The 24095-nt window shown below is 37.1% G+C and overlaps 2 pseudogenes; both read left to right on the top strand.

The window, feature by feature from the left end:
- The window catches only part of LOC131486641 (profilin-1-like), a 31450-nt pseudogene extending 17755 nt beyond the window's left edge, over window positions 1-13695 (top strand).
- A 314-nt stretch (window positions 13696-14009) lies between these two features.
- Window positions 14010-16930, top strand: LOC131486642 (developmental pluripotency-associated protein 4-like; annotated as a pseudogene).
- The last annotated feature ends 7165 nt before the right edge of the window (window positions 16931-24095 follow it).

Raw genomic sequence — 24095 nt, forward strand, 5'->3', positions numbered from 1 at the left:
TTTTATATTTCTGGAAACCAGCAAAAGCCCCTCTTTTATTACCTTAGTTGGGGCACTAGGACTTTTAAATAAAGGCTTCTCCGGTAAGAATTGGAAACTCGGGATAGTGCAGATTGTTTTTCCCATGGGAAAGTATTTTCAATTTCATTTTAGAATTCAAAAGAGTAACATGATTTGCTGTAGTAAGCCGTGACTTTCATCAAATTGCTGAATTTTATCTAGTCTATAATATGACAGATATTCATACTGATATGTATAATATCTGGGAAAATGGGAAGTGGCAAGTTTGGAAGGAAGCTGTAACAAATGTACTTTTATGACAATGTGTCTATGGTCACGTTCTGACATCTATCAGCTCTGTGACTTGGGATGATTCCCTTCACCTCTGTGATCTTCAGTTTCCTTGTGTGTAAAATCCAGACATAACGATTTACAGAGTTGTGACCACCAAATGACATCAATATATACTAAAACCGTTTTCCAAGTGGAAGCATCGACTGGTTGCTTAGCACAGTTAGTGATAAATCATTCCAATCTCAGTTTTGAATACATGGTGTCCTCAACCCAAACTCTGCTTTCCATTTCTGTCTTTGGGAGACGAGCTTTTACCAGACAGCAGTTCCTTTAAAACACATTTAAGCCAGGCAGTTTGAAAGAAAAAAGTAGCCCATTTCCCTCCTCAGAGATACTCATCTAATATTTGACACACAGCCATGGCTCTTTAAACATAATATATGGAACCAAATTTAGCTTTTTTCTTAATGACTTCTCACTTGCAAGAAACACAAGTGACTAAACGGAGTGTCAGGTAGTGACCCCATGAGAGGCGAGGGGAGTGAGGACCTGCTGTGGTAGAGTCTCTGCTTTTTGGTACCTTTGGTCACATTGTCACCCACTTCACCTCCCCCGCCTAGGATCTTTAGGACTAAATTTAGCTTCCCATCAATTCTTCTGACTTATTGTCCGTAATATACTATGGGAGAAAATATTTCAAGACAAGTGCATTAAGATTATTACAGCAGCATCATTGAGTTAAGTCTGGAGCAAGAGTCAAGAGTCTCTTCGAGAATAAGGCATGTAGTTTGGGTGGGGGGTGGTGGGGAAGGAAAGAAAAAGGAGATTGGATGATGGCTGGTGAATCTCCATAGAGATTGGGTCTTAGTTGACTCACCAGTTTTGCAGGAAATCTTAACCCCGGGTAACTAAGTGTCTAATGCACTTCCCGAGTATTGGCAACATCAAATATCTTGGCAGGCTAGAAAGAATTTATGAATTCCTCTCATAAGAGGTTATGAAATAGTTCAGAAAAACAGGCAAAAAACTTAGGCTTAATTATTAAAACCACACAGTTACTTCGTGCCAAAAAGAGTCCTGACACTGGTATAGAAATGCCCTGCTCCAGCTGAAAGTTATTGAATGGGGAAGACACTAATTTAATTTTTATATCTAGAAAAAGACCAAAAAAAAAAAAAGAGAGAGAGAAATAACTGATTGATTTTAAATACATGTTCTGCTTGCTTTAAAAAACAAATGTTTTTAGATACTGCAAAGATCATTTTCAACACATTTAGATATTTGGGCTTGATATATGCAAACAACTTTCTGAATTTTAAAACAAAGAACGCAGGAAAACATTTCATTTAAAAATATATTTGACAATTTTAGATTACTGGGAAGAAAATCCCTCTTTGGGGCTTTCAGAGTTGTCTGCGGCATATGCCTAATTACCCCTCCTACATGAAGGAGGGGGGTTTTGTTTAGCCCTATTTATAATGTGTTCTTACTTTCAAATTGCATGTTTAACCACAGCAACGTTAGGCACAATGAATGTCATGTTGCTTTCATCCCAAATAGAGAAGTGAATGAGAGAGTGTATATGGTTCAGTTGTCTGGCCAAGATCTGCCACTTTTATTTGTTTTTCTACAAATTCTTCAAGTTTTTCTGTTATGCTCTGTGCTTATCTAATAATAGAGTATTACAAAGCAAATTATTTTGGTTTGTCACGATTATTTTAAAGGTACAGCTTCCTAAAAAAAATAATAATAAATAAAGGTACAGCTTCCTGGGAGTAATTTCCATTATAAAAATAGCTCGAACTGCAGGAGCAATCTGAAGAAGTTTGTGGATAATAAATGGACCAAAGATAAAAGCTTTCTCACTAATGAGAGAAAAAGAAATATTCAGTTCTGCTGACCTGTGGTGGGTTTTTATCTTCCTTCAAGAAAAGTGATTTTACTTGCAAGTACTTTTCAAGCCGTTATTAATTCTTAACTATGAAAGATTTTGAAAATTATTATACATTTTCTGAGGTCAGTATATTCTCAGAAGATGTTGAGTTACCTAAAATATAATAGAACAAATTATATAAAAGTATTAATGTCATGAATCTTTGCATCACAAAGTTATTGTTCTATTTGGGATTTGTCAATAATGTAGAAATATCTCATTTCTTATGTGTTAATCATTCAAATGAGAAAACGTAAAAGTTTTAGTAAAAACTTTCAAAGATGGTGGGTGGATATAGGGGTAACTGTAACCATCGATAACCAATTTTGGTTGGAAAGATCTTTAGGTGTCCTTGCAGAACACCTTGCAGAACGTGGCTGTTAGTCTTATTATGTTGGGTCTATTAAACAGTTATTTAAACAAATGATGAAAGAAACAGGTAAATTGAGTTTCATGTTATTTTTCTAATCTCTGCCTCTTTCCTTTCAGAATACAAGCAAAGTGACATTTATCACATATTATAAGCCTCATGAAAGTACAGAGAAAGAGAGAGAATGAAAATTATGGGAAAAATTGAACTGAGGAATTCATTCTAAGAATATTTTATTTATTTAGTACATTAAAATTTAATGTTAGTTCAGGTTTAATTTTTGTCTTTAACTTCTTGCCAGAAGTTTTAAGGGTTTGAAATGTTAGGTTAATAATTTCCAACTAAGGTCATATAGCTGTAAAATTAAAGCTACAGAAGTTACTGGTTAAGTTATAGCAAAGTATGAAAAGATCCTTCCTCCTTTTTTTCATTATTTATTATAGAAATGCCTGTGGTGATTTTAGAACTGAGCAATTCTTGTGCTGATTGATATCATTAACCTCTTCCAGATTAGTCTTTCCAAAATACGGCCATTATCAAAACAAAACTCTGGTCAGATATCTCCATTTCTCCACTATACATTAGGCCAGGAAAAGAGCAGATAATGCAAATCTTCAGTAATGCTGTCCCAATTTATCATTCCATTCTTGTTGACTGTTAACCTCTTTTGCATACACACAAGCTCTTCAATAAAGTGAAGCTACTTGCCATTCTGTAAATATGCACTTTCTGTGCGTGTGCGTGTCGGCACATCTACTTGAAATCTTCATACTCTATATTCATAGTTCACCTCAACTCTAGCTTGTTAATTCCTCCTGTTTCTCATCCTTTCTTTCGGCAGTAATCACCTCTTTCCTGAACTGTCCTGGTGCTTCAATTCTTTCAAATGGCATGGGACCTACTTAATTTATATATGCAGCAGATAAATATATAATTTATTTTTATATATGATATGTAAATATATAATTTATTTATATATGTGATATATAAATATATATGCACGTATATATGATATAAGTAAACGGGAATATAAGTGTGCATATATGTGTATGTTTCAGCGTTCGGTCTGGGGTCAAGGTTTAAATCTTGACTTCTCCCCATAATGTGTGAGTGTTCTTGTGTAAATTCTCTAACCTCTTTGTGCCTCCATGTCCTCATGTAAAAATGCAGTTGATAAAGGTACTTACTTTATAGTGTCATTATGGACATCAGATAACACAGGTAAGAGTCTGAGGATTGCACCTAGCTTATACCTTGAGCTCAATAAATGTTAGCTTTTCTTATTATTATATGTCACAAATTCATATTATTTTATTTATTACATATATTTCACATGATTTTTATGAAATAACATCTTTAGTACATCTATTTGTGTTCATGTATTTGTCACCAAAATGTTTATACAAATGTCCTCATGAAGTATTTATACATAGCACACCCCCCAAAAAAAAAATATATATATATATAATTTTAAATTTGAAAGGATTTTCAAACAACTGCTGTGAGAAAAATTAGGTTTATATAAAATTTTATCAAAAGCAAATACCACTTTACTAATAGGCACGTTAGGAAAAAACCCCAAAGCCGGACACATATTTAAGACAGTCATTAGCACTAAACATACAGAATGCTAGTGTGAAAGTATCAGCCCGAATATATATTTAGAGACAGCCTCCAAAGTTCCAGATGTTCTAGGGGTGATGTGACACCAGTGAGGTCTCGTGCTGTGGTGCAACCACCCATTTCCCAACTCTGCCGTCACATTCGGTGGCATGTGAGGGATGCTGACAGAACTGCATGTCCTCCAAGATGACCAGCGCTTGAGCCACCTGTAACCCCAGAAGACTCACCACTGAAGCCAGTCTGCAGGAAGTTGTGATTAGAATCAATTATCCATGCTTAATTAAAAGACAATGAAGATATTCTTGTCACACTTCTTTACCTCAGTTCTGACCCAACTCTCTAAGCTGTCAGCTGGATTTCTGTCCCTTGTGTACATCTCCTAATCTCAAACTTCCCCAACTCCTAGAGCCCTTCTCCCATGCCCTCTAATACATGTGGTCTAAAACAGATCTTCTACACTGTAAGCCTCCACTCCAAACATTCTTTCCCACAACACCTCTCTGTAAATTGGAGTGACAAAGCCCCGAAGCTCTCTTAAGGGTGACTACTCCTTTCTCTCACACTACATACTTTCCATGGGGCTGGGGCTGAAGGTGGAGGAGTATTCTATTTGCTCTCATTCCTGGCTCCGAATGAGTTCTCATCACTCCCCGTCTTAATAAGCTTGGGCTGCTATGGCTTAACATCACAGACTAGGTGACTTAAAACACTGACATGTATTTCTCACAGTTCTTAAGGCTTGGAAGTCAAAAATGAAGGTGCCATTTCTTGGTGAGGGCTCTCTTCTTTGATTTCCGGTAGCTGCTATCTCACTGCGTGCTCACACTACGTTTTTTGTTTTTGTTTTTGTTTTTGTTTTTTGTGCACAGGAGACAGAGAACTCTCATGTCTCTTCTTATAGGGCACTAAACTCATCATGAGGGCACCCTGCACATGACCTCATCTAACCCCAATTAACTTCTAAAGACCCAGACTCCACATACCTTCACACTCGGAGTTAGGGCTTCAACAGAAGAATTGAAGGGGACACACAGTCATGTAATTCATAACACTCCCTTAAATCCCAACTATTTTGAAATTCACGTTATCTGACTATACTACATAACATTTTGAAATTTTGTACTCAATAGAAATTATTCACTTAAGTATTAACACCTGAGTCATTCTCCTCTTTACCTGTAATTGTTGCTTATTATATGGTCTTCAGCATTTAGTAGGTTGAAGGTTCATGTCACTGGGGCTTTCAGATCTTGTCATCCTTATTTAAAATTTATTTGATATAAATTTTTCCTCTTGCCTGTCTATCCACTTCATCTCATAGTAATTTCTAGATTTTTTTTTACTTCCAATAAATATATAACATCTCAAATCTTGATTTAAAGTATCCTCTCTTGGGGTGCCTGGGTGGCTCAGTAGGTTAAGCATCCAGCTTCAGCTCAGGTCATGATCTCACGGTTTGGGAGTTCGAGCCCACATTGGGCTCTGTGCTGACAGCTCAGAACCTGGATCCTGCTTTGGGTTGTGTGTGTGTCTCTCTCTCTGCCCTTCCCCCATTCATGCTCTGTCTCTCTGGTCTCTCAAAAATGAATAAACATTAAAAATTTTTTTTAATAAATAAAATATCCTCTCTTACTACAGCCTTCTAACATTTAAAAAAATTTTTTTATGTTTTATTTTTTTTGAGAGAGAGTGAGAGAGAGCAGGGGAGGGACAGAGAGAGAGGGAGACACAGAATCCAAAGACAGGCTCTGGGCTCTGAGCTAGCTGTCAGCACAGAGCCTGACGTGGGTCTGGAACTCGCAAACTGCGACATCATGACCTGAGCCAAAGTCTGACACTTAACCAACTAAGCCACCCAGGAGCCCCTAATCTTCTAACATTTCAACTCACTGACTTTGCATACATTTCAACAATTCTTTTCTTTCCCTGAATCGTACAATCCATTAAATTTATCACTTTTTTAAATGTTTACCAGCATACCCAATCTGTGGTCTGATATGTACTCTTGTACACAACTTATATTCCTTTATCCATCACCATAATTTCTTGCTCAATATAATCAAGATACATAACCCACTATTCCTCTGGGTTTCTCACTTGGCAAAATCCCAACTGTGATTACATGCAAAACTTCACCTAACTTCCAGAAATAAGGACTGAAACTGATTTGCCTCCCTTTAAATTTATAACTACAAATTTGGCATGCATGATCACGGGAGCCTGTCAATAATACTTGTTTTCATTGGCAATTCCCTTTTCTAGTTTTAGAGACAATAATTTTATACTTTCTCCTCTCAAGGAGAAATTCTCAGATTGACTCCTGGAATTCTAATTCTGCAGCAATATTTTCTCTCACGTGTTTTGACATTGTGGTTTCTTCTCACTTTACTTCTGAAGATTATATTGTATATATTCTTTATATTCTGAGACTAAACATTTCAAGCCCATTGTTAATATTTCTCCTTCAAATGTTATTATTTTAAATTTCTATCTGCTATTTATATATATCTCTCTCTTTCTCTCTCTCACTCTCATCTCATTGTATGCAGAGCAAGAGAGAATAAAAGTATATGTTCAGAACATCATCTTGCTCTAATCCCATTTTTTTCTGAATTAATGTTTTTTTTATACTTTGAACATAATCATGTGTGTGTAATCTTAAAATATATAGTTTGAGCTTTGATATATTTCCTATCATTCAGACTCTGTCTACTGTACATAATTGTTTAGATTTTTTCAAACACATCTTAAACACAGCATATCCAAAAATAAACTAATTTTGTTCCTAAACGCAATCCCCTTTTTTAAAAAGTATAGATTTCAAAGAATGGCAGCACTATCTAGTCTGAGCACACCATTGATGCCTCCTCTCCATTACCCTCACTTCTCACCATCAATCATTCCCAGGTCACTATCATAGACTACCATGTCTTATCTTGATTATGGAAATAGCATCTAATTAGATTCCATGCTTCTAGTCTTCCTCTTCTTTGGTTTATTTTCTAGGTATTTAGAAAGGCTATTCTAAAATAAAACTTTATCAATGTAATATTCTCATTAAAAGCTTCAAAACATTTTAATGCTCTTAGTCCACCATGAAAAACATTATCAATTACCCAACCAACAGCCATTCCTCCCATTTTTCTGGCCAGAGGAGCCTATCCCCTATAATACTCACTGAAAATGATACTTCCTTTCCTAGATGTGCTTGCAGCTTGAGAGTCAGCAAATAACTCAATCTTGGCCAACTGAACCTGAGACATGACCTATTACAGAGCTTCTCACATTTTCCTCCTTGACAAAATGAGAGTGATGAGTAAAGATTATTGTATTAGCTCCTACTGCCCCTTCTGGCTCTGTTCTTGCTTCTCTGTAGTCTATTCCTAATATGGCAGCCATTTAAAAAGGAAAACCTTTAAAAGGAGGTCAAATCATGATGCATCTTTACTCACAACCTCAGGTGGCTTCCTGTCTCACTCTAAATGGCAAAGTACATAGACTAGCCTATAAATTTCTATATAATCTACACACCCCCATTCTCGCTGATGCCATGCTTAAGATGGCAGCCCAATATGTATGAGACACAAAATTGAGAAGCTGAGGAGTATGTAAATACAACCTGTATTTTATTTATTTTATTTTATTTTATTTTATTTTATTTTATTTTATTTGTTTGTTTTAGAGAAGGAGAGAGCACATGCGAGTGAGCAGGGGAGGTACAGAGGGAGGGAAGAGAGAGAATTTTAAGCAGGCTCTATGCCTGATGCAGGGCTCAATCTCATGACCATGAGATCATGATCTGAGCCAAAATCAAGAGTCGGACACTTAACCACTGAGTCACCCAGGTGCCCTGCAACCTGTATTTTAACATTTTTTTTTTTTTTAATTTTTGGGACAGAGAGAGACAGAGCATGAACGGGGGAGGGGCAGAGAGAGAGGGAGACACAGAATCGGAAACAGGCTCCAGGCTCCGAGCCATCAGCCCAGAGCCTGACGCGGGGCTCGAACTCACGGACCGCGAGATCGTGACCTGGCTGAAGTCGGACGCTTAACCGACTGCGCCACCCAGGCGCCCCGCAACCTGTATTTTAAAGAAAGCTGCAAAGAATTGGGATCATAACTTTTTAAGAACTTACTAAAAAATTATTGAATGGGCTTTGGTATACTTAGATATCAACTTAATTTTTCCACACCCTTTTTGGCCACCTGAATAAGCAAATGACAGGGGAGAAGGAAAAAAAAAAGGAGAACTGTGGGACTTGTGCCAAATGGAGAGCTGTGTGTTTTCCTTCCTGATCCCCATGGGAGATGCCTTACCCTAAAGCCAAAGTGAGAAGGCTTCCAAGAGCCACTGATAGGAATTGGAAGTATTTGCAAAAAGGGGAAACTGGTGTCGTTAATTTGAACATTCTCTAATGCAGACGTGCTAACCTGTTTCCTGTGCTTATTTAGCAGCAAAAAGATTTAGACAGAGATGGCCAGATGTAAAGAAGGGATGTCAGTGAACAACCTGCACACATACTCCTCTCCCAACAGGAGGTGACAAGGGTGAAATTTTGTATGGGTGCAGTGCAATTGCAGAATATAGCTGTAATCGATACGCCTTGCTGTTGCCTCAACCCACATGATCCATTTGATGTGAGCTGACAGAGTAAGAAGCGTGGAATATGCATCAAATGATGAGAGTCAAAGTAAGAGGCTGGCGAAGAGGTTCATATTGAGCTAGATGTCTCCAGAGAATCATGTAGTGTGTTTTAGCAGTGCATGTACCCACTGACAGAAGTAGCTTTTGAATGCCTGCTACACAAAGGATATTGGCAATGACACTTTGCCAAAAATTCTGCTTTATGGCACCAGTATCTGAGAACCTAGAACCAAAAGAAGGATGAAAGGAGTGAACAAGACCACTACCTTTCCAAACCATGAAAGAAGAAAAGAAATATAATTAAAACAGATATGAAATGGAGGGATAACTGAGTTAATTAGGACTCCTAAATAATTAAAATTGCACAGAAAGTCATTAGATCTGAAAAACGTGATTGCATACTGAGGGCACAGAGATTTTACATATCACAATTGGTGGCACAGACCAATAATATAGAATCATTTTACATTTGTATCGCCATAAGTTTTCATATTGCCCAATATGGCAATCCTTTAGATAGATGCTTTGTTTTATATTGCACCCTCCTTCTGGGGAGCACAGTGTTTTTCTCATTTATCAAATAATCGTAATTCATAGAGAAATTAAGACTGAAAAAGTTGATTTCCCCCAAGAGGATAATTATAGGCTTGGTCATAAGCTGTCTCAAATACTTTACTCATTTGAATTCATACACTCCATCTTTGATAATAAAGGCAGTTTTTGTGTAAATCTAAGTTTCACTCTTACATAAGGAATTCTCAGACACTTTTAGTGGAAATAATTTTACTATTTTAATTTTCTCATTCTTAAAAATATGAAGTTTCCCTGGAGATGTAAACTGGTGCAGCCACTCTGGAAAACAGTATGTAGAGTCCTCAAAAAAAACTAAAAATAGAATTACCCTATGACCCAGCAATTGAATTACTAGGTATTTATCCAAGGGATACAGGCGTGCTGTTTCAAAAGGACACATGCACCCCAATGTTTATAGAAGCACTATCAGCAATAACCAAAGTATGGAAAGAGCCCAAATGTCCATCGATGGATGAATGGGTAAAGAAGGTGTGGGTATATATATATATATATATATATACAGTGGAGTATTACTCAGAAATCTTGCCATTTGCAACTACGTGGATGGAACTAGAGGGTATTATGCTCAGTGAAATTAGAGAAAGACAAATATCATATGAATTCACTAATACTAGGAGTTTAAGAGACAAAACAGATGTTCAAACATAAGGGAAGGGAAACAAAAATAATATAAAAACAGGGAGGGGGACAAAGCATAAGAGACTCATAAATATGGAGAACAGAGGGTTACTGGAGGGGGTATGGGAGGGGGGGGAAGAGCCAGATAGGTAAGGGGCATTAAGGAATATACTCCTGAAATCATTGTTGCACTATATGCTAACTAATTTGGATGTAAATTAAAAAAAATAAAATTTAAAAATATATGAACTTTACCAACTTTTTTAGAAATCACTTATGTTTCTGAATGTGTTGAGTGAGATTGTATCAGACCAATACTAACAACTTAACTATTCTAAGGAGTCTGAGGGTTCTCCATACAATCAAAATCTGAGAGGGTAGGTAGGAGGGAAACACAGAGAGAGGAGCATGGCACTTAACTCCTTTTTCCCTCTAGATGCATCTGTTCGTTCCAAATGTGGAGAGGGGACTGAAAAGATGAATCTTTTCTAGTGGTTCCACTAGACTGCAGAGACAGAAATTGGGCATCACACCTGCTAAGATAGAAAGGCCTCATAAAACAAGCCAGGCCTAGAGGAGTTCAAAAACTGGAAGTTTTTCCCTTCTAGAGAAAGATAACATGATATAGAACTTCTAATAATCTTTATAAAATTTTATTAAAATTTTCCAGTACTTAATGACAATTAGCCCAGCAGTTTGGAGTTATTAAGTGGGAATATTAAAACAAGTGTGACTAAAATGTTCAATAAAACAATGAGAAGGAGAATTTTGGCAGAGAATGACAATCTATGAGGAAAAAGTTAAAAGCATGTAACTGGAAAATCCAAGATAGAAAGCTAAGAACAAGTTAAGTGGATATGATAATCAAAGGGACACAGCTGAAGAGAGAATTAAGGAAACTGAAGACAGGTTACCAGAAAATATCTAGACTGACACAAGAATTGTCTTGTTTGCTTGATTTGCCACTATGCATAGAGTAACTAGCACAATTCTTAAACATAGTAGGCATCTACCACTTCTACTACTAGTACTTATTATTACTGCTTATTATTACTACTATTACTATCAATACCACTATTTCTAGCTTCAAAATACCGGTTAGCAATTATTGAACACTCACTATGTGCTGGGCATGATTATGAAAACTTGAATGTGTTAATCCATTTGATTTATACTAGAATTTAATTAAGAGATAACTAGTGTTGTCCTCATTTGATAGATGATAAACTGGAGCACAGAAGATTAAGTAAGGGCGTCTGAATAGCTCAGTCAGTGGAACATGTGATCTCGGGGTTGTAGGTTCTAGCCCCACTCTGGGTGTAGAGATTACTTAAAAATAATAAAAATGACTAAGTTGTTTGAGGTCATATATTTAGTGAATAGTCAATATCAACTCTTAATCAAATTAATCCTATTATACTGATTCTCAAAAAGATAAGTGTCAATAAGCTGATGAAAAAAAAAACAAGCAAAAAGGATTTGAGGGAGAGAATGGGAAAGAGGAAGAGAAGGATGCCTGTTTAACTACTTGCTCAGTTATCTTTTCAAAGTTTTCCATTTCTTTTCTACATGTAAAAGGAAGTGTTCCTGTGAAAGTAAAATCTTGATCATTTTGATCATATTAGTATAGGATGGGGAAAGGAAAAAATGGCATCTGGTCTACATCCCTAACTTTATTATCCATAATATTATTTAACATCATCATAGTTTCTATAACTTTCAATAGCAAGCAACTTAATGCTAATTTTTTACTGTGGATTTTTGTACTGAGAATAATAGAGTCACTTGTCTATAACTTGTCAGAAAGTCTAGATTAATGAGCTAACGTTGAGGAAGCATATGAAATGCAAAGTAGACATTTGAGAGATTGTCTAAAGGTTTTATTAAAAACAAGCAGAGGGAGTTCTATTGAACACACATGGAATATATGCTGATATTGAGTAGTGACAGTATCCTCAAGGTTCCGCATCCCCAACTTTGAGAGAATTTGAAGTCTTGAAAATTGAAAAGTCACTGACACAACAAATAATTTGTATTTCTACATTTTATGCTCTAAAAATGCTAGTGTTTGAAATATTTCATCACAGTGTTTAAAATTGTGAACTACTTGAAAAATGAGAGTTACAAGCATCACATAGATAATCCATTTGACTATAAATGTTTGGGGTTTTGGGGATACAAATATTTAAAACTGCCAGGTCTCACTCAAAGAAACATATTTTATATCCCCTGTAGCCTTAATACATGTCTTCTGTTCTTGTTGACCTTCCTAAAAGTATCTATTCACTTTCTGTTCTTTAACAAATTGTCCAATACAGACCATTAATAAAAAAAAAAAAAAAAAGAGTAGAGATTTTCTCTCAGAAGTGCCTGAAAAAGATTTCTTTGACTTACCAAATAAATATTAATTACATTCATTGTATTAGATATTCTTAAGTCATTTAGAATGGATTTTCTAAAATAGGTTAAGTAGGAAATATGTAATCTAATGAAGCAGGGTCACTATATTTTACACCCAAATAAAACTAAGCATGCAAATAGGAAAGTGACATTTAATTATACAAACAGAAATTAGAAAAAAAAGAATGAAAAAGAGCATTTTACTTTTTTCATAGTTACCAGGATTTTATTAACAGAGATATTTAAAACATGAAAAAATGATTTAATTCTTATTTAAACCTATTCATAACACTGCAATTATGTTTAAGTCATTTAATGTGTTAATGATAATCACCATTATTAATATTTTTTTATGCTTCTGCACACTCTAAGGTCAAAAGAAGTGATGAAAGACAGCCCCAGTTGTGCTTTGTATCTTCCAAATTTAAAAATTTGATTAACAGTATTCAGAATCAGTGAACTATTTAAATCTTACAAAAATACTCACTTTTCTAAGATGGTCCTGAAAAAGCTTGTTCCTTTATTTGGAAAGTGTTGAGAGTCTATTACATGCCAATACCTTTGTAGACCCTGGAACCATAGTAGTAAATAATACAGAGAAAACCCTGCCCTCGTGGAGCTTATAATTCACTCAAGGGAAAATAGACATAAAAAATTACATCTGCTGGCAGAGCCGAGATGCGTGCCCCAAGCGGTCCGCCTCCGCTGCCTGTAGCCCGCGGCCCCAGCAGCAGCGCCCCCACCGGGTGGAACATCTTCCCCCCACAACCTCAGGGCAGCCGGCACCTGCCAGGATGCGGCCATTGTGTGCTATAAGGACTCGCCTTCTATCTGCCCGCAGTCCCAGGGAAAACCGTGATCAGCATCATGCCAGCTGAGGTTGGTGTCCTAGTTGGAAAAGACAGGTCAAGTTTTCTTCGTGAATGAGCTGACACTTGGGGGCCAAAAATATTGTTATCCAGGACTCGCTGCTGCAGAATGGGGAATTCACCGCGGATCTTGCTACCGGAAGGGCTGGTGGAGCTCTCACTTTCAGAGCCACTATCACCACGACTGCCAAGACGCCAGTCGTGCTGATGGGCAAAGAAGGTGTCCCCTGTGGTGTGATCAACAAGAAATGTTATGAAATGGCCTCCCACCTGCCATGTTCCCAGTGCTGACCTCTCTGTCCCTTTCCCCAACTACTCCCCACTGGTTTTCCACCCGTCTCCTTCCCATGCAGAACATACATCATTTTTATTTGGCAGGGGGCATTACCCCACATCCGTTATTGCTGCCAAAACCGCGCGGGCTAGGGGCTGGGGCTGGGGCTGGATGCACACACACCTCCCCCTCCCCTCACCCCTCCTGTGTGTGGTTGGAAAACTTTTTTGTTTGGGTTTTTTTTTTCCCCCTGAATAAAAATGAGTCTACGAAAAAAAAAAAATTAAGTCTTATGAAGATTATGAACAATGTGAGTGTGAGTTGGGCTAGGAGCAATTTAAGTATGCAAATATGGCTTGCAGAGGTGGTGATCTATGAGCAGAGACCAGATGACAAAAAGCAACCGAGGCTATGAGCAGGTAGCAGAGCCCCCCAGCAGAGGAACAGCAGGCCCTTCACCCAAAGGAGATTCACATGTTTGAGTAACGGAAAGAAGTTCCTGTGGCGGGAGCACCGAGAGGCAGCTGTGTAGGAGATGGATCATAGAAGAACAAGGAAGGCAGCCTTCAGACCATTAGGGAGCTATCTGCATAGTCCAGGTGAGGATGCTAAACTGATGCGCAGACCAGGTGGTAATGGTAGAGATCGAGCAGAGCAGCCAACACTCAGAATAGATTCATTGCTTGGCTTTTAAGTCTTCAATTAAATTGAACCTCTGCGAGTATTTGCTCCTGATATTACATTTTTAGATTCTCGTGTATCCCTTCAATTAGTTTTCATTCCTAATTAATATAATTTATTTGTTTTTCATTTAATCGTGGACAGCGTCGACCAGGTTGGAAAGAAAACCACATCTGGATCTTAATAAATCAGTATATGTGAGACTATTTATACTTTCACTTCTGAGCCTGGAATAGAAAAGGAGGAATGTAATTTTTAAAAATATAATTTTCTTTCATATATATTATATATGGTGAGTTTGGCAGCTCTTTCAGGGTTGGAGGCCAATTTGCTGAATAAGTTCTTTTGACAAACTAAGATTTGAAATATGACCAAGAAAGTTATTTGTGAATTTTTAGTTTTTCCTTTAACAAAGATTTCTAAGTGCATCTTTATAATCTCTTTCACAAAGCCTTTAACAAGAGATCATTTTAGTGGAAGAAATTTTATATGTCAGTATTACTGTACATAATTCTACCTTTTTAAATGCACATCTATGGCCCATTTCTAACTTTTAATTTTAGAAGTTGGAAATCCCCATTATACATGGAAGAAATATAGCCTATGAATATATAATATATATTTTCATGTTAAAGGACAAAAGTCATATATTTGGAGATCTAAAATCAGCTCCAACTATTTCTACTCCAGCTCCTTTCTTTGAGGCAGAACTTTCTTCAAGCCATGCTAAATAATTTTCTACTGTAGCTCAAGCCCTCTTGTGCCTGTAATAGCCATGTACAGAATAATAGAACACTAAATCTCTCTAACTGGCTTTGGTTTTTTTAAATATGGTTAATTCAATATTTAATTTAATATAAAGAGAATGTCTGGAAAAATAATACATTTTTATATCCAAGCTGTCACTTTTACAAAACTACATTACTTCCAGCTCCTACATCCTCAACATTTCCTAATAATTTAACGTTTATATTGATAGTTTCAATAAAATCTCAACGTAATCTATATTTTTAACTCATTGCAAGCTGCTTTTTCTGGGCCTTCTTGTCCAATCTACTCAAACTCGTCTGAAAAAAACCCTGAATATTCCAATCTCTGAGTTAGTGCACATTATCAGTCATGGTTTTCACATCAAAATATCCCCTGTTCCTCTAGAACCTTCTAAATACTAATCTGTCAAAGCTGAACAAAGATCCATGTCCTCTCTGACACCTTTTTTGACTATTCAGTCAGTTGTGTCTCTTCCTACATTATTCTGTAAGATTCACGTGAGACTTAGTTAATAACTGTCCTTTTTTGCTTCTTTGTTTTGGTACATGTTTATCTCTCACTTCTTGACTGTAGGAGTTCTTTTTGTTGTCATTGTTGTTTAGTTTGAATGCATTCCGAAGAAACATATATTCTCCATTTGAACAGAGTTCCTAGAATATCCCACAGATGTATACCCATTCTATTTATTTTCTTGCTGACCACTGTGGGTGCTTAATTTGATGATTCTATTCTGTATATCTTCCTTAGAGTACAGAACAGAGATAAGTTTCTCACTCCACTAAACTGAGAGATGGAGGGAGCTTTACATTGTCTTCTAGTCATCATTCAGTTGGACAGGGATAAGAAATGTGTTGCTCACATTTCAGAAGTAAGAATTTTTTTTTTGTCACCCTTGACTTCTCTTTGGATATGGAGAGAGCAAAGGGCATAAAAGAACTCCATGAAGAAGTCAGGGGAAGAATATCTGACTTGCAAATCCCAACCTGTGTCAGGAGAAGCCAAAGAAAAATAGAAGGCTTCTAGTAAACTAAAGTTACAAAGAATCTCAGTGAATAGGACCAAACAAAAAAGATCTGTGGAAGATAAAGCTTCCTGTTCAGAAAATACAGCACAAGGCAATGGAGGAGTAAGACTTTGGAAGAAGGTACTGATTCCTTCAGTACTTTCTGAAGTTCCACCAGCCAACCTCCTTCGTGGAGACATCCTGTGGGCCTGGTGCCAACAGCAAAAGCTGAGTACCAAAGGCCGGAAATTAGATGCACGTAAGCAACTCTGTGAATATGCTTACCCTGATCAAAATAAGAACGTTCCTATCACCACAAAGGAGGCCAGGAATCTCACAGTCAGAAAGAAGACCAAAGACAGACAAGAGGGAAATGTCCCTGGAAAGTTCTGGAAAAAAGGTATCTTCTGATGGAATGCACACCCCTGAAGTGGCTGCTCCCCCTAAGGGTCGGGGGTGCCTGCCTCCTGAAGGGAATCCATACCATTGTTGTGACAATGTTGGGCCCAGATGCTGTGATTACCTCCTGGTCCAGAACTGCAACCAGGACTGGGAAGATGGAGACAATGGAATAGCCACAGGAAGCCTATGGTGTCAGATAGTTTCATTGGGAGAAGTCTGCCTGAAGACACAGAGGGTTGGGTTCACCTGCAATTTCATGCAGGACAAGCCTGAGTACCTGAAAAACGGGAGAGTATGTGTTCTCTTCTGGCTTCTGGCCTGCAATTTTCTACCCGCCCCCCCCCCACACACCTGGAGGACAATATGCTGTACCCCAAATGTGTTCAGAAGAATAAAGTATTAATGAAAAGCCTCAATGAGATTATAATACCAGGAAAAGAGGTACATCTGTGATTATAATTTTTTATTTTTATTTATTTTTGAGAGTGAGCATGCAGGCGTAAGGGAGGAGTAGAGAGAGAGGGAAAGAGAGAGTTGTAAGCGGGCTCCCTGCTGTCAGCACAGAGCCCAATGTAAGGCTTGATCTCACTGTTCATGAGATCAGGACATGAGCCGAAATCAAGAGTTGGGTGCTCAACCGATTGAGCCACCCAGGTGCCCCATGATGTGATTATAATTAACGGTGGGAAGGGAACCATGATCAACTCCATAGTACACTGACAGCTGGATGGAAGGCTGCTCCACACCTCCCATGCTTCCTGCTTACAGAACACACAAGCTGGTGGGTTACAGGTGTTATCCTCAGACCCTCAACAAGGCCTGAGGCTTCGTGGGTTGGGGTACAGAGGTTCTTATGTTTGAAATTGGAAAAGCATTACAGCAATTACCATTCATTCCAGTTAATAAAAATAAAAGGTCATTCATACTACCAAATGTTTACCCTTCTGAAATTGAAGTGGGAGCCTGAGCTGCCACCATCATGGCAGGGGTGAAATGGAAAACAGCTGTGTTTCCATGTTGGCTCTCCCTTCTCTTGGGATTCTCTTGGGAGGCGGCTACCTTCTCAGTTTCCTGACTTCAAGCTGTTGAGTATTTTATTTGTTAATGTTTTACTTTATTTATTGAGAGAGAGAGAGAGAGAGAGAGGAGAGAGAAAATCACAAGCAGGCTCCCAGCTATCAGTGTGGACTCCTACGTGGGGCTTGATCCAACGAATCATGAGACCATAACCTGAGCCAAAATCAGGAGTCAGATGCTTAACCAACTGAGCCATCCAGACAACCTTAAACTGTTGAGTATTTTAAACCAAAGGGAAAGCAGTTATCCTTTCCCCACTCCCCAAAACATACTGTTAATATAAAAAACAACATTTTTTGATGTTTTCTTAAGAACCTGAGACTGCTGTGCTGTGTCTCTGGGATAAAAACACAGGGCACTTTGCCCGTATTATTTCCACTTGTAACTGTTATGTATGTTTCTGCTACTTAAAAATGTTTAAGATTACTTCTGAATCAGAAATATATTATGTATTTGGTTTTTAAATGTATATATAAAATCATCTATTGTTTATAGCAGACCACATGCCTTGTGGGCAGATTATTGTTAATATTCTTAACTCAGAATTAAGCCAGAACAATGATTTTCTTTGGCATGATTCTTTTATTTTTTTAAACCACTCAAATGAGGTGTGATCAACACAAAAAGCTATACATTTAAAGCATAGAATTTGATAAGTTGGCTTCATTTTTACTTTTTTGTGTACTTCCTGAATTCATAGTTCTGTGACTCTTAGAAAAGATGTGTTTTGAGGCATCTGGGTGGCTTAGTCACTTCAGCATCCAACTTCGGCTCAGGTCATGATCTCGCGGCTTCAAGACCGCCTTGGGCTCTGTGCTGACAGCTCAGAGGCTGGAGCCTGCTTCAGATTCTCTCTCTCTCTCTCTCTCTCTCTCTCTCTCTCTCTGCCCTTCCCTTACTCGCGCTCTATTTCCCACAAAAATAAACATTTTTAAAAAAAGATTAAAAAGAAAAGAAAAGATGTGTTTTTCACTTTTTTGTGTTTCATGGCAGTTTCCAACATTGTTTTATTATGGATTTTGAGATTATGAGACTTTTTCCCCCTTCCAAAATGTACTAGAAGGCGCCATAGAGTTGAAAGTTTGTAATCATCATGATATAGACAAATTTGGACAAGAATCCTCACTAAACATTAAAAACTAGGAAAAAAAAAAGAAAGAAATGTCTTGCTCAATGAAAGATACACAGCAAAGCAGAGGAGAGTAGGGACTAACTGGGTTCTATGTGCTTCTAGTTTTTTGTTCATACAATTAATACAGGATTCATAACATTGTAAGTGCTTGTTAATGTGAGACTCTTCATTAGAACAAGAACTGTGTATTTGAATTGTCAGCTCAATGCCCAGCATATAGTAAGCATTGAATAAACAAGGGTTAAATTATTTTTCCAGCATATCAGGTGGAAATTAATTTGCTTTAATGTTTTTCTCATTCTCCTAGATATCCCTTTTTCTCATTGTTTCTTTTCATTTTTGAATCTTTTTTCAATTTGCCCTATATTTTCATTGACTTTAAGGTGGGAAATAAAAAAAAAAAAGATTGTTAATTTATTTGGGGCTTTCATCATCTTGGTGCATCAGCTGGAAAAGGCCAAATGCAAATATGTTTGCCAAAACAGCTTATGTATTCCTGTCAATTTCTGCCTGCTCAAAACATACTTCTTTCACAGCAGCCAGCAATGAAGAGATTTGGAGCAAGAAAGCAATGAGTCTGCCTTCCTTTCCAGCTCATATCATGTTGTGCATTTGGAACCAAGAGCTAAGATATTTTATTTATCTCTTATCACCAAAAGAAGCTTAACTGTTTTATAATGCCTTTCAGTGCAGGTGATTGGTGAACCTCAAATAAGTATTATATATGATTTTACCATGAATTCTTGAAACATTTCATCAAGTTCCCTGAAGATGCACTGTTTTTAAAAGGAACAATTCACTTAGCAACCCCTAAAAAAAAATTCTGTAAAACTTACTAATCAAGAAGAAAACAAGTAGGCAGTATGGCTGTGCAAATCCCAGCCTAGACCATAGTTCCAACATCCCGATGATCTAATCCTTGTAGTCACAAGGATATATACGGTCTATCCATTATATAACCATAAGCGTGTATCTGTGACAAGGGTATGGTGTGCAGCATTTTATGCCTCTGAGAATGACAGAGCTAAATTTAACACTGAAAATGTATTTGACACACATGCAGTTTTAACAATTACAAACGATCTTCTAGGAGCAGTTCCAATAATTGCATCTCATTCAAAAATACATGGCAAGGCCACATGTTTGCCAGTACCCTGGGTACTGCTTGAGAGTACAGTGTCCCCACCCTGGAGTTTGGCAGTGTGGTAGCCCTCATGCACAGAAGACAGGATCAAAAAAGTTTTTCCTAAATATTTTGGATGTTAAAGATATACACACTCTGTCTCTCACACACACACACTCCCTACTTCCCCCCTCATATTATATATGTGATGTGTGTGTAGGTATAAGTATATAGATATAGGTATAGATGTATCTATATCTGTACTTGTATTTATGCCTTCATCTATATCTTTGTTTATACCTATACTTATACATCTATATCTCTTTTTTAAAAAAATAAATGTTTATTCATTTTTGAGACAGAGAATGTAAGCAGAGGAGGGGCAGAGAGAGAGGGAGACAGAGGACCCAAAGCAGGCTCCATGCTGACCGTAGCAAGCCTGATGTAGAACTCAAACTCACAAACCCTGAGATCATGATCTGAAGTTGGACACTCAAAGGACTGAGCCACCCAGGCCCCTCTATCTTTATCTTTATATCACTCTATCATCTGTCATCTATTTATTTTTATCTATCTATCATCTATCTATCTATCTATCTCTATCATTTACCTACCTATCATCTATCAATCATCATCTCTCATCTACCTACCTGTCTAATTTCTACCGTCTATCAATCTATCTAGAGAACCAAGCATCCTGTATACATTTTAACCTAGCTGACAATGCCCAATAGAGTTTCTATGTATAATTTTTAATTTAATGTAAGTTTCATTTTATACATTTTATAATTTGCAGGTGTTTTCTTAAAAAGTCACTCATTTAGGAGTTCTTGGCTGGCTCAGTCAATGGAGCATGCGACTCTTGATCTTGGGGTTGTACGTTTGAGCCTCACATTGCATGCAGAGATTAAAAATAAAAAATCTTTTTTAAAAAAGTTACTTACTTAAATTAAGGTGCTTCCAAATTGTGTTCAATACATTGTTATTTCTTTTTTTTAATTTTTTTTTCAACGTTTTTTATTTATTTTTGGGACAGAGAGAGACAGAGCATGAACGGGGGAGGGGCAGAGAGAGAGAGGGAGACACAGAATCGGAAACAGGCTCCAGGCTCCGAGCCATCAGCCCAGAGCCCGACGCAGGGCTCGAACTCACGGACCGCGAGATCGTGACCTGGCTGAAGTCGGACGCTTAACCGACTGCGCCACCCAGGCGCCCCAATACATTGTTATTTCATAAAGGATTGAGTGATAGTAAAAACAAAAAAATTGACACAGAATTTTTTTTTCAAAATGTTTTGTAGAATTTATTCATTTTTGAGAGACAGAACATGAGTGGGGAGGGGCAGAAAGAGAGCGAGAGACAGAATCCAAAGCAGGCCCCAGGCTCTGAGCTGTCAGCACAGAGCCTGATGCAGGGCTTAAATCCATGAACCATGAGGTCATGACCTGAGCCGAAGTCAGATGCTTAGCTGACTGAGCCACACAGACACCCCTAATTGACCCAGAATTTTAATGACCATTATAAATTATTACGATTCTTTAAATATATTCATAAATCTACTCAATTATTTTATATTTAATTATTATTTTTTTATTATTTTTCACACCACTAGATTTCCCCTCTTTTGACTTTTGGTGTAGATAAAAAATTTTGAGATAAGTAATTCAGAGATAAATAATTTTAAGGACATACTTAAGAATATTGTATGGGAGGGCGCCTGTGTGGCTCGGTTGGTTGAGCATCTGACTTTGGCTCAGGTTATGATTTCACGGTTTGTGGGTTCTAGCCCTGAGATGGGCTCTGTGTTGACAGCTCAGAGCCTGGAGCCTGCTTCACATTCTGTGTCTCCCTCTCTCTCTGCCCCTCCCATCATTCTCTGTATCTCTCTCTAAGATAAATAATAAACATTAAAAAAAATTTTTTAAGAGAATATTGTATGAGAATGAATCACTGAAATTTGGGAAAATAAAAATTGAAACAAATACGCTTATGGAAAAACTCAAGAATGTAATTAAAACTTCTGAGATTACATGTTAACTTTATTTCTCTTATAACTCTTAGCAAATAGTGTGTAAGTTCAGGTACTAACTTGCTCTTTTTTTTTCCAGCCTACAGAAAGATATAGGTTAATTTGTTCTAGTATTAAGTAAATGCTTAGTCCAATTTAAATTCATAAAAATCATTACATTAAAAAAGAGACTGTATATATCACCTAACTAATAAAATAAAAAATATATATATTTCAACCTAATCACCTAATAAAGCTATAGTTTATTTTTCCCCATACCATTAATGAAAGTTTATATTTTTCCCTTTTACTTTTTAACGTTGTCTGTCTGTAGTCTCCTAAAATGTGGTGAAAGATTAAATTAACATCATTCAGTATTCAATTAAAAACCAAGATAAATATGATTTTATGAATTCATAGTGCCTTAATATATTATTTGGCCTTTTTAATAAACCTATCAATATATGGATTAAAAAATTAATTGTATTAGCGGTTCTCAAAATTTGGTCCCAGATCATCAGCAACAACATCACCTGAAAAATTCTGAGAAATGCAAATTATTGGAACCAATTTAAGACCTATTGAGTCAGAAACTTTGTGGTGGGCCCCAGAAATCTTTCTTTAAGAAAAGAAGAAAGACCCTGATTTATAGTATTTGTCTATTTCTGTGGTATAAATACTCCCACCACAGTCAATTTCAAGATGCAAATGTAACATCGCTGGGTCCAGAGCTGGGAAGTGATTTATACCACTGCCTGTAGATGATATTGATGCACAGTATAGTTTGAAAATCACAATGTTGAACTGCAGGAAAGTGGATAAGAGCATAGGCTGGGGCAGCGGGGGAAAGCACAGACTTGAACATCAGATATGTTTCAGTTTGTTGGATAAGGTAGGTCTCTGCCACTTCCTGGATTCCTAATTTGGTCTTGGGCAAGTTACATTAGTTCTGTATTTATTCATTTCCTTTTCCTAAGAGTCAATGAAAGTGTCTGCATAATGGTGTGAGAATCAAATGAGCTAATTTGAATAGAGTGGAGTTGCATCTCATACAGGATTTAAGTCGTGAAGTCAATACTTAGGGCATTATTCTCTATAGACCAAAATCACCCTAGCGAATTCCTTACGCATGTCTGAATGACCATTCTTCCATCATAGAAAGAGATCTCTCTTTCTTCAGTCAAGTACCAGATACAACCCTTAGGTTGTATTTAAACTGCATTATATAAAAAGTTATTTTTGCTATTTTTATTATTTTTAAAAATTTTTTTACAGTGAACACTCTAGAGAGCATGAGTGGGGAGAGAGAGAGTGAGGCAGAAAAACTTAAGCAGGCCCCACACCCAGGGCAGGGCTTGATTTCATGATCCTGAGATCATGACCTGAGCCAAAATCAAGAGGCAGACCGAACTGACTGAACCACCCAGGCACCCCATCCCAAAAGTTATTTTTAACACAAGACCTACACAGAGTGCAGCGTGGCTTATTCTGTGGTAGGGCCATGAACTGAGTCTAATGAAGGTGCAATTAATTCATACTTTACACTCTTAGTTCTCTCCTGTGCATAAGGGAATTAAAATAATTTTTTCTATTGTTGTCATTATTGCTGTTGTTGTTTGCTGTTGTGTCATTATTTTTTGTCTGTTTTTTTCTCTTTTAAGGAATGCGGAGTAAAATTCATTTGAATCCAAATACTGGAATTCTTTACACTGAAGTATTTAATACAGCTTAATTAATGCGGTTTTATTACAATCCAAATGACATATCATAGACTATCCATATAGTACTTAATGTTATTTTTTTTGGTGGATGCATCTTACTTAAAATCTAAAATGAACAGATCCTCAGAGATTATTCAAAGACCTCCACCTCTCCACGCATATATACACACAAAATTGTTGTAAAAACAGTAGCAGTGAAAGCATAAAACATCCAGTTTCCACCACTCATCGAGTAAAGTTTAACACATGTCTTAGAACTAAGTCAGTCCATTCTAGTTTTACTACTTTCCTACAAAGACTGTGTATATCTTACAGTTCAAATTTCACCAAATATCCCTTTTTCTATATTTCATCTCAACACTCTCAGCTGTCTAATACCTCATACCAAAATAAATAATTCCTCTTTTACTTTGACATTTGCTCTATTCAAATATGTGTACAAATTAACCTATTCCCCCTTCAGCTGAGCTATAAATATGTATTCCCTTTAATCTTTCCTGATAAGGCAACCCTCTAATCAATTTTGGTGTTCTCATTTCAGAGCTAAATTCAATACA

Source organism: Neofelis nebulosa, chromosome 10, assembly GCF_028018385.1.
Source record: "Neofelis nebulosa isolate mNeoNeb1 chromosome 10, mNeoNeb1.pri, whole genome shotgun sequence".
Taxonomy (NCBI): domain Eukaryota; kingdom Metazoa; phylum Chordata; class Mammalia; order Carnivora; family Felidae; genus Neofelis; species Neofelis nebulosa.